Here is a 19,295-nt window from a genome sequence, read left to right as displayed (position 1 = left end):
TTCAAGAATCTCACTGTCAGCTTTAAATGGCTAGCCGAAGATGGCTACAGGTCTTGGTACCATTTCAGTTAAGAAAAATCCATGTTTAGTTAAGGGTCCTTTTGATTCTTTGATGTGTAAGAAATTGTGTTACTTTCATTCTTAAGAATGCTATGGTGTCTTCTAATGTGCTAAATCCTTCAGTATAAAAATATATGTAATTATCTGATGTCTGTTAGCCTATGGTGAATTTGAACTTTGATATAATTTTTGTCATAAATGTCACCTCTTACACCATCATTTCACTGGTTTGGTTTTATTTTCCATTTTTTGCTTATTAATGGTAAGAATTGGAGGATCTGTGTTAACATGATAAAGGTAGTGACAGCTGAAGAAGAAAACTGTTGTAAAAATACAGAAAATGTAAGAAAATATATGTTGTTTTGTGTTATTACAATTAGATTGCAGCTATTTGATGATCTGGCACAGAGGGTAGAAGGTGCCTTGTTTACAAATTCTGAGTAAGAGGATGTGTACCCAAAATTAGGTGGGGGTTGGGCATGTGGGAGTACATTTTCAGTCCCTAGCATGGGCCAGACAGGGTTAGTCCATCACTTTTTATCGAGAGCCTCGGGAGTGTTTCTGAGCAAATAATTATACTGCTGTTCTTAGCTGTCTTTTGAACTTCTGTGTTATAAAGTTTATATGAAAATTCTCACAAATGCTAAGTACTCTTTTGACCACTCTTTAAAAATCAATAAATCGTAGGTATGCCCACATCTGGGAAATTCCTAGAGAATCCCAAAACACAAGGCAGCCTTTTATGGCAGCCACTTGAATAAATAGGACGATCAGATATTGCTTGTTCATCACAGGTGCTTGTAACATCTATATCTGTACAGTTGTGCAGTCCATGGCCACTATCTCAACCTACCATGAGTGCTCTGCCCAGTTTTTTTCTTAGCTTTATCAGAACAGGTATGAACTCTGTCTTTCACAGATTTAATCAGCATAAAAAGGAGTATTTTGAGTTAAAGCACAGAACAATTAAAGCATCAGAACAGTATCTCTGATACTAGTTTTCTCTGCAAGCAATTTGGGTGTATGCATCGTTATTAAAATTACCAGTGTTAAGGAGGTGCCATATGAATTGATCGCTTCCAATACCATATCCATTTTCTGTCAGTTTAGGTATCTTGATAGAGTATAGTGAACTACTGGGGACAGGAAAATTGCTTTTGTGTTAATACAGTATTGTTATACTAGATGTTTCTCAAGCTATATGATTTTTGAAGTCTTACAGTAAAGGAGGTTTTGATTTACAAAGAATGGATTAGGAAGCATAATGAATATTGAAAGTCTGTTGAAAGGTCTCCAAATGTACTAGAGGGAAGATGGAACATTAGGTACCCAATCTACCCCTTAGGGTTCATTGGTATTCACTGACTGTATAATCAAAAAGAGGTGTAAATAAAGAACCTTAATCAAACAAATAGGTTGATTGGCTGGAATCTTACTCTGACAGGACAAGTGCTCGTTTGAGCTTATCCACGAGCCTCAAAAACGAATTATATTCCAGTTGAATGTCCTGAGTTGGAAGCTAAGAACAGAGTAAAAGTTTCAGATAGATACTGATAATGTACATTTGTTATTCTCCCTTTTTGTAGCTTTGTCTCCAATTCTGTTACCAAATACTCCACTCTCTGCTTTGCTGGGATGAGGTAATTTTATCCTTTATTTTTGTCTGGTGATAACTGAGGTTATATAGTGGTCTAACAAACCCCAAATACTTGATTTCTGCAAGAAACTTGAGTTATGTGCACGGCTGATTAATATACTGTTATAGTCCTTACCATACAACATGCGTCATGGAATTTTTGCAGATAGGTTGCAGGATTTACAGGAGGAAAGCTTATTCTAGCATCAGCATGGGAGGTACCAGGTGCCAAGATTGTGTAAAAGAGTCTTTGCAGATGAAAACAGTGTTCCTTGGGCAAATAGCAGGCAGTGGAAACATGGCTTTTTTCTGTTTGAATAGAGCTATTAATGCATTTTAAACTGTGACAAGCACAGAGGTAAGATTATAATGCACATGTCTGGGAAACTTAGCTAAAAAAGAGGATGAGAAAATTCTTCCAGTATATAACAGATACTGTCTAAATAATTTTGGGTGAGTGTTAGAAAAAGTGGTTTGGTCCTATGGGTGGTCCTTATTGCATAACTTCTCTTGCATTTACTTCATTGTTATTAACTTATTTTGTTTGCCAATTCAACGAAAATGTAAGTTGTTTAACTGGACAGATTATAAAGGACATTTTATTTAGATTTCTGAAAATAAAGAATATTTCTGTTCTTGTCAGAAAGGCAAACTTCTTCCATTCCCTGCTAAGGATCTGGTTCCCAAACAACTCAGTGGTCTTTACTCAGGTAATGTGATTGTATTTATTTCTTTCTCACTATTACATCCTCTACAGGAGATCATCAAAACACTTAGTTAAGAGGACTCTGCTCCAAATTAGTTTAATGATTTTGAGATTTTAGTCTTAATTTTTCCTACCAGCTGGTCCAAAAGCTCCAGGTTAAAGGTTACCAGCAAGTTCTCCATTCAAACCCCAAACCTTCAACTTCGGCAGAGCTGATTTATGGTACATGGTTTAGCTGCAAAGCATAGTGTTAGCAAGATATTCAGTAATTGTTTCTGGTCAGTCATAAGTCTTTCAAGAGGAAAACTTGGGCCCTGAAATGGAATAAGTTTTTCTTATGGATGTTGATTAAGGCCTTGCTTCAGTGATCCTTTAATCTTGGACTGTTTGCTGTCACTTGAATTTCTGAACTCTGTTTGGTGAATGTGCTGTAGGCAACAATACCTGCAGATGAGTTAATACTACAAAGATTGTTAGTGTTTCTGCATATGAAAATACAAGATTTAAAATATGTTACTGAGCTAATGCTGTGGGACTGTCACCTTTAACTTGAATTCAATGCTTACAAAATCTGTGGATATAACTTTTTTGAGTCATGAGGAAGTGTTTCTGCATTGTCTACTTAAGCACTTCCTATTTTATATTTTTCCTTTTTTCTTTTTTGGCAGCTCTGACTACAAAAATTATTATTAATATTATTAGTAAAATCCTTTCAGAAAGGATTCACATAATGATAGGTAGTTTTATTAAAATAGGTTCTTGAGATAAAATTCATATTCAATGAGCAACATTGTCTACTAATGAATGAGAGGAACCGTTAACAGGCTCAAAGAAGCTCCTAAAAATGTCTCACTATATAAATACAGTAAGAACATATCAATTTTCAGTAGGAAAAAAAAAGAATTATTGTTGATTAAATTAATTATTTAGAATTCCATGAAGATTCACTTAGTTACTTCTGTAAAGATTCTGTTCCAGTGGAAATCCCTGTATATGGCTAAATATATTCTTTGCCATTAATTTGCATATTTTTGAAATGGCATGTCGAGATAACCTGGTCTTGTTGTAATAAGTAAATGGTAAGGTAAGTTAATAGAATTGGGATATAAAGAAGGTTAATTTCCCCTCCCTTACCCATTTTTTCCCTCTCAAATAAGAAATCGGAATGCTTTAAGTTTTGAATGAATGATACTAGAAGTTACTTTTCAACAAAGTATTCCTTCTTTATTTTAGTCTCAAGTTCTTTATAAATTGTCATTCTACCATAGCATTTCCTATTTCATCCCTCCAGAATTTCAAGAAGCTGATGTACAGTTTTCTGTGCAGTGATTACTCCCATACTGCATTAAAAGTTTCCATCCCAACTTACCTCTTGCAGGATTTGTTCATCCCCATGACAATTCACTTCCTTCAAGTCTAGTTGACTTTTTTTTTTTAAATATAAATACAAAGTCAGAACGGCTCCTTTTCAGTTTGACCTCTGCATAAGCTGCAATTGTTTCTTCTGCCCTGAAGTTCTGCTCACACATAGTTTTCATTACTGTAACAGGATACTGAACTTGCCAGACCTTTGCAGGAGAACCTTTTCCTTAAAGTGAGTAGACTTTCCAGGGCTTGAAATATTTGGGTCCTGCCCTAGTTGTGTAGGGGCTGGAGATTTGTCAGTGAACATTCATTCAGTAGTATTGTACTTAATACAGCAGTCTTCTCCCCAGAACTCATCAAAGGTGGGAAATACCTGAGAGAGACACTTCAATTTCCAATAGTTGGCACAGGCTTTGATTCTACTATGTGGCTTTCCATCCAACACATCAGAGGATCATCTGGGGCTCCAAGATGATCCCATAACAGTTATTTCCAGATCTTCTGGAATCTCAGCTGAAGGTTTTTCCTTAATTCTTCTGAACTTGCTAGGATACACAGAACAGATTCTGGGTCATGGTTTGACCTCGATGAGAGGGATTGTTGTTTTTTGGGGTGGCAATTGGAAATCGCCGGTGATGTATGTAACCAGCACCTATTTCACCTTTCTAACTAAGGCTAAGGTCCACTGAAATTTCCATAACTTCCAAAGTATCCATCCAAGGCCCCTCAACTCCATTAGGCAATCTTTATTTACCTTTTTTCTCTTGATGCAAGAATGAGATCGTTCCTTTAGTGGAAAGCTTTATCATGCGTGTTGTAAACCCACCAGGACTGGTCCCAGTTAGATAATGTGTAACATCTGTATATGCTATACTACTCTATATATAGCTGCCTGGGCCAACTGTAGTTCTAACAAGCATCAGCTTTATCACTTGATTGCCATAGCACAAACGTGAGTTTTGTGTCCATACAATACTTCTTGGTTTGTGTATTTTCCTTTGCTAGTCCCATTAATTCCACTGAATTCTCTTACAAGTTGAGCATGGCAGTGGTGGTCTTCAGGAGTCTCTTTCTTGTCTAGTCATTCCTTCTCAGGTTAAATGGTTTTCAGTCTATCACATTAAGCTTGGATTAAGAAAAAGTAGCCAGAAGGGCCTGTTCTTTTTCTACATACACCATTTCAGATGGACTACAGACTTGAGTACTGAGAGTTCTATGTGGAATGAAATCTTTTGGTCCAGTAATCCAGGATGTACAGGCTTCAGTTCTGGGTAACTTTTTAATGTATTTGTTCCCATTCTGAATTTTTAAGAATGATTTGTCTCTCTTTGAGTCTGGTCTGTGTCTTTCCTTTCCTAAGGGTTCTGTCTTATGAGGATGGGTTCATAGAATCATAGAATCATTAAGGTTGGAAAAGACGTCTAGGGTCATCAAGTCTAACTGTCAACTCAACACCACCATGTCTCCTAAACCATGCCCTGAAGTGCCATGTCTACACCATTTTTGAACACCTCCAGGGATGGTGACTTCACCACCTCTATGGGCAGCCTCTTCCAATGCCTGACCACTCTTTCACTAAATAAATTTTTCCTAATATCCAATCTAAACCTCCCCTGATGCAAACTGAGGCCATTTTCTCTCATCCTATCACTAGAATCTTGGGAGAAGAGACCAACACCCACCTCACTACAACCTCCTTTCAGGTAGTTGTAGAGAGCGAGAATGTCTCCCCTCAGCCTCCTCTTCTCCAGGCTAAACAACCCCAGTTCCTCCTCATAACAATAAACAACCTCCTCATAAGACCTTCTCTCCAGACCCTTCACCAGCTTCATTGCCCTTCCCAGGATACACTCCAGCACCTCAATGTCCTTCTTGTACTGAGGGGCCCAAAATCTAACACAATATTCAAGGTGCGGCCTCTACCAGTGCCCAGTACAGGGGTACGATCACTTCCCTACTCCTGCTGGCCACACTATTCCTGATACAAGCCAGGATGCTGTTGGCCGCCTTGCCCACCTGAGCACACAGCTGCCTCATGTTCAGCCAGCTGTCGACCAACACCCCCAGACCTTTCTCTGCTGGGCAGCTTTCCAGCCACTCTTCCCTGAGCCTGTAGCGTTGCATGGGGTTGTTGTGACCCAAGTACAGGACCCGGCACTTGGCTTTGTTAAACCTCATACAGTTGACCATTGATCCAGCCTGTCCAGATCCCTCAGTAGACCCTTCCTACCCTCGAGCAGATCAACACTCCCACCCAATTTGGTGTTGTCTGCAAACTTACTGAGGGTGCACTCGATCCCCTCATCCAGATCATTGATAAAGATATTAAACAGAACCAGCCCCAAAACTAAGCCCTGGGGAACCCTGCTTGTGTCCGGCTGCCAACTGGATTTAGCTCTGTTCACCACAACTCTCTGGGCTTGGCCATGCAGCCATTTTTTTCCCAGCGAAGAGTACATCATCCAAGCCATGAGCAGCCAACTTCTCTAGGAGGATGCTGTGGGAGACTGAGTCAAAGGCTTTGCTGAAGTCCAGGTAGACAACATCCACAGCCTTTCCTTCATCCACTAGGTGGGTCACCCTGTCATAGAAGGAGATCAGGTTAGTCAAGCAGGACCTGCCTTTCACGAAGCCATGCTGGCTGGACCTGATGTTAAATTCATGCCTACAAAACAGACTTAATTTTTTCCCTCCTTACTTCTTCTCTGAATTTTAATATGACTATTTACTGTATGCCCTTATGTCTTACCATTTCCACTACAGTTTTTTTTCTTCTTTCAGCAGATAGCTTCTACATAGTACTGGCAGAGACAGTGTCTCCTGAATTTTAGGCTAAATAATTTTTCCTCTTAAAGCAAATTTACTTAAAAGAAAAGAACTTTCCTCCTTTTCTTTCCCATACTTCTCTGCTCTCAGGTCTTCTCCAAAATAACCTCACAAATATGGCTTACTTAAAACTTCGCAGTCTTATCTATTTATCTACTGCTTCTCACCTATGAAAGACTGTTTATCCTTTAATCTTTTAACTTTCAGAGACAGTTAAAATACAACTGTTCTAGTCCCAAGAGATGCAAAACAAATTCCACGGGTTAAACTCTTTCTCCAGGATGGTATTTTCCACATATCCCCAAACCTATCAGATGCCCTGGTAGCTAGCTCTCAGAAGACCACCTTTCATTTTCATATTTCTAAACCCTAGAAAATGGAGATAGAAGATCATCTCAAGCTTCTGCAGCAGGGCTCCTTTCAGAGTGATGCAAACCTGACTGTATTCTAAAGTCACACTTGAGTAAGCCTCTAGAACTCTTTTTTGGAAACAGCTGTGGTAGGCGCCTCATTGACAAAACCATAAAGGCACTGAATAAGGTGAACATAGAACTTTTATTCACAGGTCTTGCAAAACTAGTGCCATGTACCAGTTACTGAACTAGTAGGAGATAGGTTTAAAATTAAGATTCTAAAACGTGGGTTTTTTTTACACCAACAGTAATACATTTCTCCATAAACAGGAGTTTGTGGAAACAGAGAATATTAGTGGTTCCAAAAGGGATTAAGCAAGTTTGTGGACAGCAGTTCCAGAAACTGATGCAAAAGGGAATAGCAAGGATGTACCATACTCTCTCATGTCCCTAACCCAGTGATTGCGGATGCTGTGGCAGTGGAGGAATACTTCATATATAGTGGTAAAGCTCATGTGCTCTCCCTAAATAACATCTCTTTCTGCCAAGAATACTAGGCTAGAGGTAAATTGTTGCATAACCCAGTAAGACATTTCTTTTCTTGTCCTCTCTTTGGAGTAGCGAGCACTGTGAAGACAGTTGGACCAGGTTGTCTCCTTAGGAGCAGAACTTTCTCAACAGAGAATCTGCAAGATTTTTCTGACTTAGCACCTTACTTCTGTGCCATTGCAGCAACTTCTTCTTCCATCCAAAACCATAATGTAAACAGAACAAAAAACTTTCAATTTTACTGAGGTTTCAGGGAGCCTGAAACTGCTTTCCAGCACCCTTGAGATCTGTCTGTCTGTCAGCTCCCTGCCTTTCTCAGGAGTTTCCGAGTCTTTGCTCATTCTGCAGGTTTAATACTGCCGTGTGATTTTCAGCCTGCTCTAGCCTCTAGGAGTTTCTTCCAGCTGAACATGCTTAGTGGCTTTCAGGAAAAGGGCATGTCCCCCAGTCCTTCCTCACTGGGCTCTATCTGGCTACGAAGCAGCAGTCAGGACCAATGAAAGAGGCAGATCTTCTTTCTCCTTTCAGCCATCACCCCCTTTAGAAAGCATAGGAAACAAAATTCATAATAAACTGTCAACAGACAAAATTAATACTGCTTTTTGTCAAAAATGTTCTTTTGAATTCAATAGAAAACCTGCAGTCTCTTACTTAATTTAACGTGGATCGAGTGTTTAATATGCATTGAAGATTTTTTAAAATCACCATTATTGGAGACAGCATTATGTTTAGATCCAGTAAACTATAGCTGAAGAAGAGTATCAGTCTTGACCTTGGATTTTCCTTTTTAGAAGTTTAGTTTAATAATGAGAACAGTGATGAAGTACTTTGGAACTTACATAAGAAATAATAATAATAAAATAATATCGCCTCCATGCTGTCAGGATTGAGTGGAAGTATGAAAAAAAATTTGACTTTTTTTTAGGGATACCTGAAGCAACTTGATTTTGGACTACTAGGTAATTTTATATCAGCTAACTTTGTGGTGGGCTCACCCTAGGTAGTGGCTAAGACAACACAGCCACTTACTCAGTTCCTCTACCCCTTACCCCTGGCAGGACAGGGAAGTAGAAAAGGAAGAGGAAAAGCAAGAAATTTGTGGATCAAGATACAAATAGTTTAATGAGCAAAAGAGAAGTGGAAGGGGAAAGGAAAAGGAAAGGAAAAGGAAAGGAAAAGGAAAGGAGAAGGAAAGGAAAGGAGAAGGAAAGGAGAGGAAAGGAGAAGGAAAGGAGAAAGGAAAGGAAAGGAGAAAGGAAAGGAAAGGAGAGGAAAGGAAAGGAGAGGAAAGGAAAGGAAAGGAAAGGAAAGGAAAGGAAAGGAAAGGAAAGGAAAGGAAAGGAAAGGAAAGGAAAGGAAAGGAAAGGAAAGGAAAGGAAAGGAAAGGAAAGGAAAGGAAAGGGAAGGGAAGGGAAGGGAAGGGAAGGGAAGGGAAGGGAAGGGAAGGGAAGGGAAGGGAAGGGAAGGGAAGGGAAGGGAAGGGAAGGGAAGGGAAGGGAAGGGAAGGGAAGGGAAGGGAAGGGAAGGGAAGGGAAGGGAAGGGAAGGGAAGGGAAGGGAAGGGAAGGGAAGGGAAGGGAAGGGAAGGGAAGGAGGGGAAAGGGGAAGGGAAAGGGGAAGGGAAAGGAAAGGGAAAGGAAAAGGAAAGGAAAAGGAAAGGAAAGGAAAAAGGAAAAAGGGATGCCAAGGCAATTGCTTACCTCCTCCCATGGGCAGACCAATGCCTAGCCAGTTCCAGAGTAAAAACTGGCTATTTATCGAACATATCTAAATTAATGCTTGTTCCTTTTCTGGGCTAACTATAGGTGGCCCATCCACCTTGGTAAAGACCAGTGATAATTGTCTTTCTGGCAGGGATGGTGACTCCTCTCCTCTCCTCTCCTCTCCTCTCCTCTCCTCTCCTCTCCTCTCCTCTCCTCTCCTCTCCTCTCCTCTCCTCTCCTCTCCTCTCCTCTCCTCTCCTCTCCTCTCCTCTCCTCTCCCTCTCCCTCTCCCGCTCCCTCTCCCTCTCCCTCTCCCTCTCCCTCTCCTCCCAAACCTGAAAATTGTCAGTAGTTGTGTCATCTGCCCCTCCCAGCATCTTGTCCACACCAAATCTGGTCAATGGGGGAAGAGAGTAAGCAAGTGAGAAGGCTTTGATGCTGTACAAGCACAATTCAGCAATCACTAAAACATTAGTGTGTTATTAACACTCTTTTGGCCACAAATCTAAAACACGGCACCCTACCAGCTGCTATGAAGTAACTTAACTCTACCCCAGCCGACCCAGTACGAAGTTGCTACTAAGTAATGAGCACTGCTAAATATGTATCATGAAAACAATATATTTGAAAGTTTTGTGATATGAAATATGCTTTCTATTTAGATGAAAGAAATACTAAATCACTTTTTTGTTAAGAAGTAGGAAGTATTTGTGATCCTAAGTGTGGTAGAAAGTCTTGAAGCAAGTGACACTGTAATAGAGCAGTCACCTTCAGTAAGAAGGATGCCCAGTGTTTTCCAGTGGGTTCTTCACAGCTGCTATGCATTTAGCGCAAGCCTCTGTCTGCACTGCAAAACCTCAGAACATGTAGTAATACTTGGCAATAATTACCATGTGATAACACCTGGCAAATGCTAACTTTTAAGTGATGACCACTGAATTGGAAGCAGCATCGTAAGGAGCAGATTCACAAAATGCAGCCACACGAGCTTTATAGGGAAGCAAATTCTAAGGACTCAGCACATACAGCAAGTTCAGATGGGAAAGAGCTAGGTTCATGGAGAGGCTGGCTCATGAATATGTTACACAATGAGAAAGGTGGAGGAGAAGTCAGGAGGGATCTTTTTAATGTTGTATTTTAAATGGAGAAGAAAGTCTATAGGGAAGAACACACATGTCCAAGATAAAAAGTCAGGGTGATTTTACCTGCCAGAAGGGGTCAGGGAAATAGAGCCTTTTATTGCAAATGGACTCTAGTATAAACATTCAGGAACATTCTTTTGCTTTATATGTTTGCATACTAAAACAAACTAACAAGAACCCCCCCAGCAGCCCTTATCTGAAACTAAAATCTCTGCTGGGACAAACTGGGTTTTTCAATGTACTTTGAGTTGCATTTCTAAACCTTTAAAGTTTGTTTAAATGTGTGACACAATATGTCTTAACTTGTTTCTTCGTTCCTTCCCCCTCACTATAAATAATTGTGATATTTTTACGGAAAAGGCTGATATGTTAAAATCTAAACTCAATCTTTAGTTGAAGACCACTACTTTATACGTAGATTGTTCTTATCCCCTGGATATGTGACTGGTTTTAATCCATTTCCTTTTGAGGTACTAAGCACTGAAAGTATCTATTCCTGATGAGCTTAAGTAGAAATTATGAGCATCCACAGCTTTCATTGCCTTTTTGGTGGCTGTCAGCCCTCACTTTTGTTAAAAATGAGGGCTCTACTCTCTCTGGTCCTGTGGTCTTCTAAAAAACATGATCTGAGATATCCAGGTGAAAATACCTACTATGCAAGTACGATTGTAAATTATTATGAATGTTTTAAAGAATCTTAAACACAAGAATTAACCAAAGGATTGTAATTATATTGCTTAGAAAATATCGCTAGGATTTGGGGATTATTTTGTATTTAAAAGGACAGAAGACCAAATCCTTAATTCTTTTTTTCTGCAGTATGGCTTTTTTGTAAATGGTGGTGCACTTGAAATAGATTTTATTTATATGACTCTGCATTAACTTTTTTTTAATTCATTTACTACTGACAATTTTCAAATATGCTATACCTATAAAGGTAAATTCAGCCTACTTTCCGTTTTATTCCTAGAAGAATATTCTTTCAAAAGAAAACCAGGAAAACTGGTAGTCACCTTTGCAAATAATAAGCTTTTGTAATTTACACATGAATTAAATATGCTATCAAACCTATTGTTTCATTAGGACTGAAAAAAATGTTGTATAGATGTACTTGAGATAACTAAAATTAAGACCATATGACTGAGGTTATATAGCTTAAACACTAAGACTAGTTTTTGATTGCTTTTTTGAACTGACAATCCAAAGCCTAAGAACTAATGTTCATCAAGCCAGTTAATTATGCTGTAGGATTTTTACAATATTGTGTATCCCTATGAAAGAATTGATGAAACTGAAAAAAATAAAAATTTTCATTATTTTGTAGTGAATATATTATTATATAGAATTTTTTGTAATGGGACCTTATCCAAATTGTAGTCTTAACAGATGGGATCTTGTTGGGGTTCCACATATTTAGTTATTTAGGACTTTAGTAAACAGTGATTTTATCCAGTCTGTGATTGGAACAGATGTGATCTTATCAGGGTTCCACTTTTTTTCAGGAGCATAAAATTGCCATGATTTGCTGTACAGTGCTATAGTTTACTTTTTGTGCTTTTAGAACCAGAGTCCTTTTTAGCCAGAATTTGCCCTTGGGTCCTAAAAACATCATAATAGGGAGTTAATGTTTTATTCTCTATTAATCCCATTAAATCCTTTTAATATTAGAGCATGTGTTGCTTTATAGCATTAACTAGTGTCTTGCACTCAACAGTATTTTCACAGTTTATGACACTGCTTAGGGCATTAACAAACAGCTGTTTGAATTAAATGAGCAGTTAAGGACCCTGTTCATTAACTCAAAAGTTTCATGTATTTTTAATTCCTTAAATCTAATGGTATTATCACCCTCCAAGAAATCTATCTTTGATTATAATTTGCTGTGACCAGTATCAGTTTGGGTGAGATGAGAAAGATTATTTTTTGACTATAAACTCTACCAGTGGTGAACATCTCCAGTGAATCTGAACTGTCTTCTAACAGTTTTAGTCTTTTGGGATATAAAACTTTTAAAGTTGTTTACAGCAGTTGTGTTAAGATTTCTTCCAATTTTGTTTACTGATGACTTCATTTAGCTAATGTAAAGAGGCAGTTGGAACAGAATTATTTGCATTTGAAATGGTGCTATCAGAGGTTTCTGACTGACTCATTTAAAAAAAAAAAGAAAAAGAAAATTGTATTTGGACAGTGACAGAGTATCTAATGGAGTCCTATGTATCAAGCGTACATAGGCATTTCATACGTTATACAAGATTTAGATCTGTACGTCTTCATTCTGCTTAGAGTATAAGTGGTTTAACTTTTCATTTTAACATGGATTCCATGTGGTCTTTATTATGAAGCAACAAAGATACATTTTGAACGGAGGCAAGTCTGTCATTGTTTATCTTCAATTTGGAAAAAAATCCCTTGTATTATAAACGTCTGTGTTTGTGTGTGGATGTGCACATGCATATTCAAGATTAATATTGCTTTAGTACATGTTTGTAGTGCATTTTAGAATTATGCACTTAAGCTCAAATTCTGCACATTCAATAGGATTACTCGTGTCCGCTAATTTAAACATGTTCCAAGACGTCTATGGGAGTTGATGCAGTGTTGTCAACCTTTTTATACTCTTTTAATTCTTTAAAATATTCCTTATTTGTTTAGCTTCACAAAAACAGCAATTCCTAATCAAGCCTTCACTGAAAGTAATTCAAACATGCAGCTCTTCACAATAGGTTTTAATATTATTTTATTGTTTATTTAGCCCTCAGCTCAGAGAGTGCCTTTAATACACTCTCAGTTTTAAGCATGATAAGACTTTCTAACAGAACAGTAGTATTGTTTGGTTTAGTATTTATTTAGCTCCAATGATATTTTAAATGCTTTCCTTCACACTGGGGCAAAAGGTTGAGTCAATAGTGAGGTACTGGAACAGGTTACCCCGAGAAGTTGTGGATGCCTCATCCCTGCAAGTGTTCACAGTCAGGTTGAATGGGGCTTTGAGCAACCTGATCTAGTGGGAGATGTCCTGGCCATCAGTAGAGGGTTGGAACTAGATGACCTCCAAGGGTCCCTTCCAACCCAAACCATTCTATGAGTATAGGATGGTCAATAGCTGAACTGTGAACTGTGCTGCTTCTTGAAAGTACCAAAATGACCATGAATGTGTACCACTCGGTTATGAATCTTTTCCTCTTAGCAATTCCTCTAATTCCAGTATTTCAATTTACTGCTTTCAGTCTGACTATTCATATTCATGTGGTGCTCTAAAAAAAATATTTCCTTAGGATAATGTTTCTATAAGTATCCTTACCATAACTATCCTTAATAATAAGTATCCTCAGGATACTTATACCTTAAACTCTACAATTTAGAGTAAATAGTACTAATTACTAGTAGTAAATACTATTAATTACTGTTATACAATAAGGATTATGCTATCCTTACCATTTCTTCTCTGTGGCAAGTTCTTGTTCAATCCTTGGTAAGTGTACCTTTCCTCAGAAGAATTCTCAGGATATTTGGATTCAAGGTGGTATAATAACTAAATCATTCAATACAGTTATCATTGCAGATTTCAGCCAGGATGGCCAGGATATTCGCAGAGAGTGAAGAACTGTCCAAGGGATCTTGTCATAACAAGGGGGTAAACATGAAATAAACTGGCTCTAACACAAAGCAGTCCAGTCTGTCTTAACCCTTGAACATTGTTTTTAGATTCTTCGTACTATATAAATCGTAGCAGACCACATCATACAATAAAAATAAGACTCAAAGCTCTTAAAAGGAGTTCATATCCTGATTACTTTGGAATACGGAAATTTGCACTCAATCTTTATATACATGTAGAAGAGCAGTGAGGGTATCTAGATTTGCTCCACCTTCAGACAATTGGTCTCAAATAATAGATTTCTCCTCTGCCCACATGAGTTAGAAGGTTCCAGTACTGTTCTCTTTCAAAGCCAATTTAATGGATGCCATGTTGTCAAACAGACCTCTATCCTTTTCTACCTTTCCTTTTCTCATTAGAATGGAGAAGCCCTGGTAATTTAGTTAATCATTCCTGTGAAGACTGCCATGCACTCAGTCCAAGCTGTAGTTGTTGTGGAAAGGCCAAGTATGAATTACAGATAGTTTCAGCTTGTCTAGCTCTTTAAAGAGTCAAACAAATTATTTGGAGTAAGAATTTCAACTATTGCGTTAATGGTAGGAGTCTGAGGAGTGGCTGGGGGAGACCCTACCGTTGAGTCATGAGGTTCAGACAGGACCCCCTTGCTTTCTAAACTCCTTCTCCAAGAGGAGTCTAGGTGCGGCTAAGTCCAGTCTTAGTCTCAGACTTGGTCAACGGTTTATTCTCTAAAGATTGTATATGTAACCACCCATCAGAGTATTTGTTGTTAGTAACTAATTGGGCAGCTGCTGGGGCCGGTTGCATTCAATGAGAATGATCACAGCTAGATTAATGAATAGTACGATTTATTAAAGCAACAGATACACAGGTTCTTTGGGTTACCGGTGTTAGGATTGCTGGTTACAAGACACAAACAAATACTAAGAAAATGAGTAACGCTGCTAGGCTCAAGTGCGTTAAGCAAATATGAAGTGACTCTAATGCATTGGAGATTGAAAGTGAAGCTATAGAGATGTTTCTGAGGTTTCCCGGGGAAACACTTGGTATAGCCAAGTGCTCAAATCTTACCCAAAAGCATGCCAATGAGGGGGGGAAGGAGGCTCAGCCCATCAGCTGGTCCCAGGAGCCAGAGTGGTACGTGATGGTATCTTCCCCAACACCCCTTTTCTCTTAACCTATTTTATACTAATTTTTACCTTTCTGGTGGAACTTGAGTTACTCTAGTCATACATACCTTTATTATGATTGGTGTAAATTTCCTCGCTTTACTTTTAAAAGCGTAGACTAGAAGAAATTCAAAGCGCATGGCCAGTGAGGGGTGGTCACACCTTAGAGGCGGGTAACTTCTGGGATGGAGGTGTGTTTTGGTATTATGATGATATTATAATGAGCAAAGTTCACCAAAAGGACAGCATTTTGTCAAAAGTATGACGGACTGTTGGCTCAGGGTAGCAAATGTGCAGCGTACCAGCTCCATGGTACCTCAAGCTCCCATTTATCACAGAGCCTGGCCGTGATGCCTCCACACCACTCCACCCTCCAGACAACTCCTCTTAGAGTCAGTACCCAAGTTCTCCTGGCATTGCTGACATCTAAGGTTACTAGGGAACTTCCATGGAATGGATTCCTCACATATCAGCAGCACTTCACCCTGACAGCTTCTTCAATGCTGTACCTTTTCTAAAAACATAAGTTGAATTTTGAAGTCACCTCCAGCAATTATTCCACATGTACTTCTGTGGATGTTGGTCTCTTCTCCCAAGTTACTAGCAATAGAATGTGAGGAAATGGCTTCAAGCTGCATCAGGGCAGGTTTAGATTGGATATTAGGAAAAATTTCTCCACTGAATGAGAGGTGAGGCACTGGAACAGGCTGCCCAGAGAGGTGGTAGAGTTGCCATCCCTGGAGGTATTTAGAAGACATGTAGACATGGCACTTCAGGGCATGGTTTATGAGACATTGTAGTTGGGGTTGATGGTTGGACTTGATGATCCTAGAGGTCTTTTCCAACCTTAATGATTTTATGAAAAGAAATCTGCTGACCCAGTACGTTAAAAGGCTTGATTGAGATTTACACATAAAGTGTTCAGTTTCACCCTTTCATCCACATCAGTATGATGGATTCTTCAAATTCAAAAATGCTGAGTATTGTGACGATTATCTAAAAGCTGTTTGTATTTTGAAGGGTGTACATAAAAGAAGTATCAGTATCACAATTATTGTGTTATGTTTGAACTTTATGAGAAGGTAAGGTGAATGGTATAAATTGAATTTATTTATTATAAAAATGAATGTTTCTTAAAAATATAGTTTATTAAGTTTCACCATTTTACCTTTAGATGGAATAAGGAAAAGTCATGTAGCCAAAATAAAAAAGAAAAAAAAGTACTAAAACCTACTGGATATATTCACTAAGAAACTTGAAGGAAGAGAGAAAAAAATTATCTCATCACTGGCATTACTATGATATACTAGATCCAGTCACCATGAATCGAATGAATGTTATAGACTAGAAATAGGAAATTCACACTGAGGAAAAGATAAATCTTCCATGGAGTCCAGGAAGTTGATCATCTTAAACAATAGAATTGAGGCAAGTGCAGTTTTAAAAGTACATTGATCATGGGAGAAGACGGAGGGACTAAATTACTAGCCTTTTAAAGTAGCTGAGATATCCACAATCTTGACTGATATGTGTAATCTAGAATTGCTGGCAAAAGACAGGTTTCTTTTTTTTTTTTTTTTTTGGTCCTTAAAAGCATCACTTTTCTCGATATCTAGAACTTTTCTGCAGAATTTAAACTTTATATCAGTATCACTTTTGGACCTTCTTCAGACCTGCCCATGAGAAGATCTCAATTTTTTGTATTTACTGTACTGGTTTTTGAGATAATCAACACTTTTAGCTGTAAGAATGATTGAATTGAAAATTATTTCCATGAAGTATTGATAATGAATTTTCTTGAACATGAAATAAGGCTAAGAACTATATTTTTATACTGAAGATTAACTCCAGTAACAAAAAAAAATATCATAAAAATTGTTCTTCTGTCACTCTGATCACATTTATTACAATTGACGGAATAATTTTGGCAGATTTGGGTCTTCTGATGAATTCTTACAGTCTGGAAGTCATTTATTCACACTTTACATCTAGTACTGAAGGAAACAAAGACTCCATGTTTTAGGATTTATGCAATAAAGGGTTTGTTCTTTCAAAATTGTATCACTCATCATATAAAAATCATAGAGGTATTGTATCTCTAATTTCAATGAATCAGTAAAATAGCTATAGAGTCATCTATTCAATCATTTTCCAAATTCTGGAAGCTGGACACTCAAATGTTTCTGACATACAGGTGTTTGGTTCTCTAATGTCCCAATGACTGTGATGGAAGAGTTAACTGCTAATAGCTATTCATATCTTTATATGGTTTTCTCTCTATCTCGATATTGCTATAAAGATCTGAGTATTGGGATTACTGAGAACAGGAAAATCTATCTGTGCTATTTCAATAGATGTCCCTTCCTGGAATACCAAGATCCTAATAGTTTTTATCTGAGGAAAAAGATGAGATTACTAGGCAGTAGGCTGAGCTTGGTATCATAAAAACCTTTGCTCTGCAGGGTGATTTGTTAGTGTCAATGTTTCATTATCCTTTCTCATATAGATAAAAGACATACTGGAAGAACAGCACTTTTTTTTTTTTTCAAAGGCAAGGTTGAAAGTATCCTGTCTTAGTTGGTAAATTTGGTTCATCTACATCATAGGCAAGGCATAGATATCATGGATATAAGACTGTCAGTACTCTAAGAAAAGAAGTTTTCAGTAGTGGTAGGGAACTTTTCAGCTCTTGGGACTCAGCCAGATTTCCGTAATGTCCTCAGTCAAATTCACCCATAACAAGCTCAGTCTTTGAAGATATTTAAATTCACAAATTGTAAACACTTCAAGACAAGAAGGCAGGTAAAACTAACATGATCCAAACTAGTTTTGAAATTCCTTTAAATCTTTCTTGAAGATATATATTAATGTTTTTTCAACATTTTGTGTTGCCTCTATTGACACGGGAAGGAGGCTTATTTGAGAAGCCCAGCTGTTCAGGAAAACCTTGGAACTTAAGGGTTCATTGTTTGTATGTTCTAAGATTGATGCAAAAGTGCATTCATCGCAAACAAATTTTTGTAGGGGGATTCCTTAAAAAAGGCCCTCCAAAAGAAAAGGTCAAAGTGGCTCTTATAAAAGACTGAAGAAACTATAAAAATCAAGAGTATTCATGTCCTTATTTAATATTGTTTAAAAAATTTTTGAACTCCAGGTGGAGAATAATTGAAGTCAGTAAAAGAAAATATCCTTCATTGCAAATAAGGCTATGTGCACTTAGTGAGACTGGCAGGCCAAGGTACTGACAAAATCAGTACCAGGCATCAATTCTGATGCAAACATTTGATTTCCAATCTGTTTCTGTCCCATATTTCTCATGTAAAGCTATATTAGTTAGGAAATCAGGCAGGTGTAAGTGCCCACTCCACCTTTCAACTGCATTTTAAGAAGAATTTTTAGATTTCATGTGAAACTAATTTTTTTTTGCCACGTTGACTGCAAATAACCACAAATTCAGGGCTGTTTTTTTTCAGGTCAAACCTGGACCTGCAAATAGCCTGTTTTAGGATCAAGTCTAGCCCTTCCTACATGTCAGCATGACACAGATTCCTTGCAGTGACACAGGTCTCTAAACAAATATATAACTTTCCTGCCAATAATTTGCTTCTATTTTAAAAACTCACCCTTTTAAAAAAAAATCTAAATCACTGTATTTCCTTTCCATAAGAACATATTTCCTGTTCTCAGCCATATCACTGTAAACTGTTTAAACATCTTATATTTGAACAATACAAGTCTTCCAGCGTCAACCTTGAGGCCAGAGTACTTCTTCATACTGCAAGAGTAGTTATAACTGTCGCTCATGGGAAATCATTCATTCTTTCTTCATCTTACCTGTGCACAGCACTAGTCTATTGATTTGGCATCTTGTGCTGATGCTTATCTTGGGACAGCAACTCTACACTCATAGTTTACTGCATCAGATCCTCTGGGGATTATACTGGGTGCTGTTCCCCTCAAAACGGGTGCATGATGAGGACAATAATGGCTGCTTACCAGTAATTATTAGAGTTGGTATATGTTGCCTCTGCAGATGTACACATCTGATCTTTCTTAATATCTCTAAAGAGTCCTCTGGATTGTGCTGATTACTGGAAGGAAATAAGACTGTCCAGAATACTTAGCCCATTTGTGCCTATGTGCTGTGTTCACATTATTGTAAACAGTAAGG

The 19,295-nt window shown here is 38.1% G+C and overlaps 1 protein-coding gene across 3 annotated transcripts in view; it reads left to right on the top strand.

Moving 5' to 3' along the window:
* Window positions 1–19,295, top strand: part of CCDC178 (coiled-coil domain containing 178) — a 193,726-nt gene that overhangs the window by 88,468 nt on the left and 85,963 nt on the right. The window lies entirely within an intron of this gene.

The sequence above is a fragment of the Phalacrocorax aristotelis genome, chromosome 2, assembly GCF_949628215.1.
Source record: "Phalacrocorax aristotelis chromosome 2, bGulAri2.1, whole genome shotgun sequence".
In the NCBI taxonomy this organism is placed as follows: Eukaryota; Metazoa; Chordata; class Aves; order Suliformes; family Phalacrocoracidae; genus Phalacrocorax; species Phalacrocorax aristotelis.
Note: the sequence above shows the minus strand (reverse complement) of the source record. Positions and strands in the feature narration are given on the sequence as shown.